We start from the raw sequence: 7,628 nt of genomic DNA, 5'->3' as shown, positions 1-7,628 counted from the left end.
TGCCCTTGGTTGGGGATCAACCATCCCTAACAGAGCAATTAAGTGATCCCAAGAGCTGAGAGTAAACTGCAGACCCTCAATACCAGCTCCTGAAGGCCTGAAGTGGCTTACATGCAGAGCCAGATTCAGAGTTCCTATTCCTTGCCTTCAGTCGAATGCACCCCAAGGGCCCAGCTGACTCACTGTTGCCTGCCATAAGAAAGTCTTAGGTATTCGGAACATTTTCATTACCTCAATAAGATCCCTCATGCCCATTTATGGTTAATCTCCATTTCCACCCACTGCTCACACCAACCACTAATCTACTCTCTGTCTCTATAATTGCCTTTTCTGAACATTTCTTATAAACCGTGTCATATAATACATAGCCCCTTATGTTTGGCTTCTCTTACCTGTAATTGTGTTTTTGAAGTTTATCCACGATGTAGCATGTGTCAGGAGTTTGTTTCTTGTTATTACTATTCCATGGTAATAACACATTTTGTCTATCCATTCACCCACTGATGGATACTTCGTGTGTTTCCAGCTTTTTTTTCCCTAAATACTATACCTCTCAATTGGTTTATCTCCACTAGAATGTCAATTCCATGAGGATGGAATTTTTGTTGATTTTATTCACCTCTGTTCTCCCAGCTTAAGCAGTTTTTTCCCTTCCTTTCTGTGTATGTGGTTTTGGGGATTGAACCCAGGGCCTCATGCATGCTGAACAAGCACTCCACTGCTGAACTACAACCCCACTGAACAAAATCTGTTCCCTGAACTGAAGACTGTTAGGAGAGGGAAAACTGGAGCCCACCACATGATTCCTGCCATTGTGGAACTTAATGTCTAATTAGTGGAGGAGATTGCAAATACCATCAAGTAAAGGAAATAGGACATCAGGATGTTTTGCCAGAACAAAACTCTTACACAGGACAGGCTACATAATTTACTGGCTCCTTGTTCAAGAAGTATTTAAAATTCAAGACAACAAAAGCATTCAATCAAGTTTGGGGTCCTTCTAAGGCTCAGATCACCTGCCCATGAAGCTGGCCCTGCAGTTCTGTATTGAGACACGAAGGGTAAGAATTATCCTGCAGGTAGCTCCAGACAGAGGTACCATCTTGTGCAAAATCCTGGAGGTAGGAGATCAGTGTGACCAAGAAGGGTTGTGAGGGGTTCAGTGTTGGAGCTTAGAATGCCAGATGAGACTGGAAAGGTGGGTGAGGAGACCAGGTCAGAAATGAGGCAAGTGAAGGAAGCTCTGGGAAACCAAAATTTCCTAGTGCTCTTGCTTAGTGGACCCTGTGGGCCCATCCATTGCCACACTAAGGAGGCAGGAAGGGGCCAGCTGGGGGCTAGACATTGCCTTGGACAACGATCAGATGAGTACAGTGTGGTGAGAGGCCTGGGTGTCAGGAGCTCCTGGTTGCTCAGAGACCCAGAGCAAGTTCAACACCATTCTTTGCCTCAGTTTTCCCAACAGGACCAGAGGGTGTTGCATGAGATGATTTGAATCCTAACTTCCTCTCCAAACCTAGCATTATGGGATTATTTTCTGGGATCCTAACATCCTTAGATTCAGGTGAAAGAGGGCAAGGGTGTATTGAGATAGCCCCCTTGAAGTATGAGCAAAGGAACGGAGATATGGCTGGGGCAGGGAGTTCCTGAAGATGCCTGTCCCAGGAAGCCAGAAGGCAACAGCAATGGGAAGGGACTTGCCTGTGAGTACTTGAAATGTCAAATGCAAGAATTAGAAGATTGAGAGCTGGGGATATAGCTCAGTTGGTAGAGTGCTTGCCTTGCAAGCACAAGGCCCTGGGTTCAATCCCCAGCACTGCAAAAAAAAAAAAAAAAAAAAAAAAAAGAAAATTTAAGTGAAAGGTTAGGAAAATATGTCCAAAATGGTAATTAAGATTGATTGATAGAGACTGGTTGGGAACCGGCTCAAAGGGAGGTGGGAAGCCTGCCAAAAGACAATAAGGATTTTGTCCCAAGCTGATCCTACATTGCCAGATTCAAAGGGGGAAAGGCTAAGGCCCTGACGTTTCTGCCACCACTTTGGCCTAGACCCCTAGGATCCCTGAAACATAAAATGAAACTTTCTCCTTTTCTCTGCATTCCATTAAAAAAAAAAAAAAAAAAAAAAAAAAAAAAAAAAAAAGGAAGTGCCTTATATGTGCTACAACATGAATGAACTTTGAAAACTTAATGAATAAGTGAAATCAGTCAGTCACAAAAGGACATATGGTACATGGAATGCCCAGAATAGGCACACCTACAGTGACAGAAAGTAGATTAGTGGTTGGCAGGGGCTGTAGGAAGGGAGGGATACTACTACTGAATATGGAGTTTCTTTTTGGGGTGATGAGGTGCTCTGGAATTAGATAATGGTGATGATTGCATAAATTTGTGAAAATACTGAAAACTCATTGACCTGTGCACTTTTTAGTTTTTTTGTTTTAGTTTTTTTAATTTAAAGTTTTTAATTTTGCAGACTGCATTTTGATTCATTGTACACAAATGGAGTACAACTTTTCGTTTCTATGATTGCACACAATGTAGAATTCGCACCATTCATGTAATCATACATGTACATAGGGTACTACTGTCTGCTTCATTCTACTATATTTCTGTCCCCCATCCCCTCCCACCCCATTTTCCTCTACACCATCCATAGTACCATCATTCTTCTCTTCCCCCATGAACTGTGCACTTTAGAAAGATAAATCTTATAGTATGTAAAGTATATCTTAATAAAGCTTTATGAAACAAACAGCGAGAGAAAAAAAAAGAAGAAAAAGCTTTATGAAAAGAAAGGAAAAGGAAAGAAGGAATGGTAAGGAAAGAAGAAAGAGAGGAAGGAAAATCCTTCCTTTGTGGAAGGACTATGTTAGTAACATACTGTATGGAAGATTTGGGGACATGGAGGCTGCTTATTGGGTACATACCCAACACGTTCTACTGGAATATTATACATTCTTGTTCTTCGAAATCATTTTATTTTATCTTTTTGGAACTGGGGATTGAACCCAGCGTTCTTTACCACCAAGCTCCATATCTCCAGCTTCTTTTATTTTTAACTTTGAAACGGGATCTCACTAAGTTGCTGAGAGTCTTGCTAAATTACTGAGATTGGCCTTAAACTTGCATTCTTCCTACTTTGTCCTCCCCATTTGTTGAGATTATAGGTATGCCCCACCATGACTGGCCTTCAAAATCATTTTAATTCCTCCACCAGTGGATATTTCTTGCTGTTATCTGCACCCCATTTGACGCCTTAGCCTGTGGTCACATCACTGGCTGTACCTACCTATTGCCCCTCCTTCCTTTCTCCCTATTGTTTGCTCACTATAATCTGAATTTTCTTGTAAAGTGTTTAGTTGAACAAAAGGATCCTCAGATTTCCTTTAATGGGACTCACTCTATTCAGGTTTTAAAAAGCAGTTTGTTGGGGCCGGACTTGTAGCTCAATGGTAGAGCACTTGCTTAGCACATGCGAGGCATTGGGTTCGATCCTCAGCACCTCATAAAAATAAATAAGTCAGATAAAGGTATTGTGTTCATCTACAACTAAAAAAAAAAAAAAAAAAAGTAGTTTATCCTCCTTAGTTATAAGTGAATAGCACTCTCTCCAGATGGAGACTGCCATTTTCAAGTCTGTCCTCCCAGACAGAGCTTCCTGGAAACAGAAATAGGTCTGGTTGTAAAAGCCAATCCCTACTATATTGTAAGGGGCTCAACAAATATTGGTGGGATGAATGGGGATGGGATTATTCAGACTCTGTCCCTAATGCCCACCTTCCTCTCTTTCTCCTCCCATGGGATGGTTATGAGAGCTTTAGAAGACTTCCCCCAAAATGGGCTGGAGTTGTAACTCAGTGGTAGAGTGCTTACCTATCTTGTACCAGGTCCCCAACACTGCTGTAAAAAAAAAAAGACCCAGAAACTTCTTTCCTTTTCTTTTTTTTTTGGTACTGGTACTTAACTACTAAGCCACATCCCCAGCCCTTTTTATTTTAAATCTTGAGATAGGGTCTTGCTCAAGTTGCTTAGGGCCTGCTAATTTGCTGAGACTGGTCTCAAACTTGCAATCCTCCATCCTCAGCCACCCAAATTGCTGGGATTACAGGCGTGTGCTACCACACCTGGCCAAAGACCCAGAAACTTCTAATGGGGTCAACTGTAAAAGAAGTCTAGCAGAACAGGCAAGGCCCTGATTAGAAGGGTTGTCACAGAAATTGTGTTCTCCAAGGAGAGGAAGGCTAAGGGCCCTTGGAAGATCCAGGATTGGATGGGCATGGACACAGGAGAGAGAAGGCAGAGATGACACCAAGGTTCCATGCCTGAATCCTTAGTTGGGCCTGGGCACAGCTGAGATGGGCATCCAGCCAGCTCCCCTGGCTGTGGCTGCACCTAGAGATCTAATCTGGGACAGGGGTAATATACCGATCTGAGTCATGGGACCTGCGGCCTAGGAAACAGTTGCAATGTTGAAACAGGCCCAGAGGAGGGGGCAGGTAGGTGTCTCTATTTTGACACCAGCACAGACATCATCACCACCCACATTTCCTGTCATCCTAGGTCAACTTGATGGTTGTCACTCATCTCTGACCCATCACTTACTTGTCATCCTCCTCATCATCCCTGCATCACAATCACTACCCCTTTCACACTCATGCTGTCACATGACCCAGTTCCCATCACGGTGTTACCTTCTCCAGCATTGCTAACATCCCTACCCTAGCCCCATGCGCAGGGCTGTTGCTATCTGAACCAATTCTGTGATCTTCATCAACTGCCTCCACCCTAGCCATCACTTGCTAGTTCCATTTCCCTCCTTTGTGTCACCTGGGCTGTCCTCACCTGTCCCTCTCACCTTAGTCATCTTTGCTACCACAGAATCATCCTTGTGGTACATTCCCCAACATGGTTTCCCATCTTTTATCACTGTCCCAGTTCCCATCATCTCTGCATATCCTGGTCTGGTACCACTCTGCCCTACCCACTCTGTTCACTTCTACTGCTCCATCTCTGCTTCCTCCTTGTCACCATCATCAACATCTTCCTTGTCTCCAGCTCTTCGCCAAGGTCCCTGAATAGGACATGCTCAATATGTGTCCACCTTTGAGCCATTGCCCCTACCTTTTGACTTCTGGCCTCTGCTGAGCTTCCCAACCTGGGTTTGTTATGCTCCTTATTTGTGTTCTCTGCCTCAGTCAGGGGTGCTTTGTTTTGACCCTGGGGCCAGGCCCTTATTCCCAGGGTGTGAAAGAATACTAGATACAGGTCGGTAAGCCCTGGATCTTCTCTGACTGCACCTATGACATACGGCAATTGCCTCTGCCCTGCCTGGTCCTAAAATCCCTATTTTATTATGTTGACCATTATTTCCCCTTTTAGAATTCCCCAATGGCCCCTCCAACTACTACCCAGCTGCCTATGATGGCTCCTAGGACCTTGACACCTAACATTTAATGATAATCATTTATTTGGGTAGTTATAGTTAAAACTGTCTTGCCCACCAAACAGGACACTCTGGGAGGGCAGTGACTTTATCCGTCTTGGTCACTTCCAGGTCTCCAGAGCCTCCTGTCGTGCCTGGCTTCTGGTAGGGGCTCAATAAATTCCTGTTGAAATTCATTGAGTCCTTAACATGTGCTGGGCACTGTGCTGAGTATGTCACACCTATTATCTTGTCTTTTATTTTAGTGTCTCTTTCTATTTTATTTGTTTTCAGCAATTTTAAGGGCTTTTTAGCCCATTTGGCACAAACACTCCTGACAAAGTTCAAGCAGAGAAGCATATTTCCAGTTACTCATCAGAGAGTGAGAACACTTAAAGAAAGCCAGTTACTCATAGAGCAAGGAAAGCACTTTCTTATAATTAGGACAAAGAGAATCTCAACTTGTAATGTCACTTTTGTTTTTTTTCCTTTTTTTGTGGTGCTGGGGATCGAACCCAGGGCTTTGTGTTTGCAAGGCAAGCACTCTACCAACTGAGCTATCTCCCCAGCCTGTAATGTCACTTCTTGATTTCACCTTTCTCTTTTCCAAAGAGGTTGAAGAAGCTTGGAGCTAAGAAGATGGGGTGATGGGATAGATATCTGAAGAAGACCCCTTCTGTTCTTTGAAAAGCACAAATAAGATCCTTACCTCATACCATAAAACTGATGGGTTCAATAGGCAAATATATGAAGGATTAAAATTTATTTATATATAATTCATGTTTTTTGTTCCATTTATTTAATTTCTTAGAATTTACCCTTGGGAAAATAATTGGAGATATAGACAAAGCCTTTGTCCACAGATTTTATTGAAATATTGAAACATTAAAAAATGAAAATAAAATTGAAAAGTTGAAAACAAACTGGGTGCAATGGTACATACCTGTAATCCTAGTGACCTGGAAAGCTAAGGCAGGAGGATCACAAGGCCAGCCTAGGCAAATCAGTGAGACCCTGTCTCAAAATAAAAAATAAATGGGCTGGGGGAGTTGGGGTTGTAGCTCAGAGGTAGAGTGCTTGCCTAGCATGCATGAAGCCCTGGGCTCGATTCTCAGTACCACATAAAAATAAAATAAAGGTATCAGGTCCACCTGCAACTAAAAAAATAAAATAAAATAAAAGGGCTGGGGATGTAGTTCAGTGGTAGAGCACTCCAGGGTTCAGTCCCTACTACCTAAAAAAACAGTTGAAAATAAACTTAAATTAAATACCCAGTGAATAGAGGAGAGATTAAGTGAAGTATGATTCATTTGCTAGTTAATAAAATCGTGACATGAAGAGTTGAGAATTATTCTAGAATTCACGGCATTAGTGAGAAGGGCATTACAGAAATGAGTTTATACAGGATTATTTTCAATTACATCTAGAGTGCTTTAAAAGAGTCATAGATGAAAAGGAGTAATAGCATTAATGGCCAATATGTTGTTTCTGTATTACGAGCAATTTATTTTTATTTCTTGTAGTTTTCATATTTTCTTTGATGGGCATTATTACCATTATAATAAAGCTATGCATTTATAAAAGAGAGGCAAAAATAATGTTTTATGTGAAAGTGTCAGTGTTTTAAAAACCCATATTACTTTATGATTTACTAGATTGTAAATTCTATGACAACAGAACATTTGTCTTTTTCCCAGCACTAGAACCTGGTTGATATTTGGGGGTTGATGTTTGGCAGGGATTGAACTCAGAGATGCCTTACCACTGAGCAACATTCCAGCCCTTTTTCTCTTTTGAGACAGGGTTTACTAAATTGCCCAGGCTTCCCTCGAACTTGAGCTCTTCCTGCCTCAGTCTCCTGAGTTGCTGGGACTACGGGGTGCACCTCTGTGCCTGGGTTTCACCTGGTAAATGCTGCATGGAAGTGTGGTGGGTAACATGTAATGGATATCACTAAATGTGCTTTTTACTGCATCTTTCACCTGTTTTCACCTTAATTCTCCAGAGTAAACCCACCCTACATAGAAAGAATGTTTTGGGGGCTGCCTCCATCTACAAAATCAGTGCGCGTGGGCACACACACACACATACACATGATGGCGCATTTAAGAAGCACTGGGAATTTGAGAGAATCCTATCAGAAATATGAAATGAGGCTGAATTATGTATTAAGGCTGCTCCGCCTTCTTTGCTCCTGTCTCAG

The sequence above is a fragment of the Sciurus vulgaris genome (genome assembly GCF_902686455.1).
Source record: "Sciurus vulgaris genome assembly, chromosome: 15".
In the NCBI taxonomy this organism is placed as follows: domain Eukaryota; kingdom Metazoa; phylum Chordata; class Mammalia; order Rodentia; family Sciuridae; genus Sciurus; species Sciurus vulgaris.
This window is presented reverse-complemented; position numbering follows the sequence as displayed.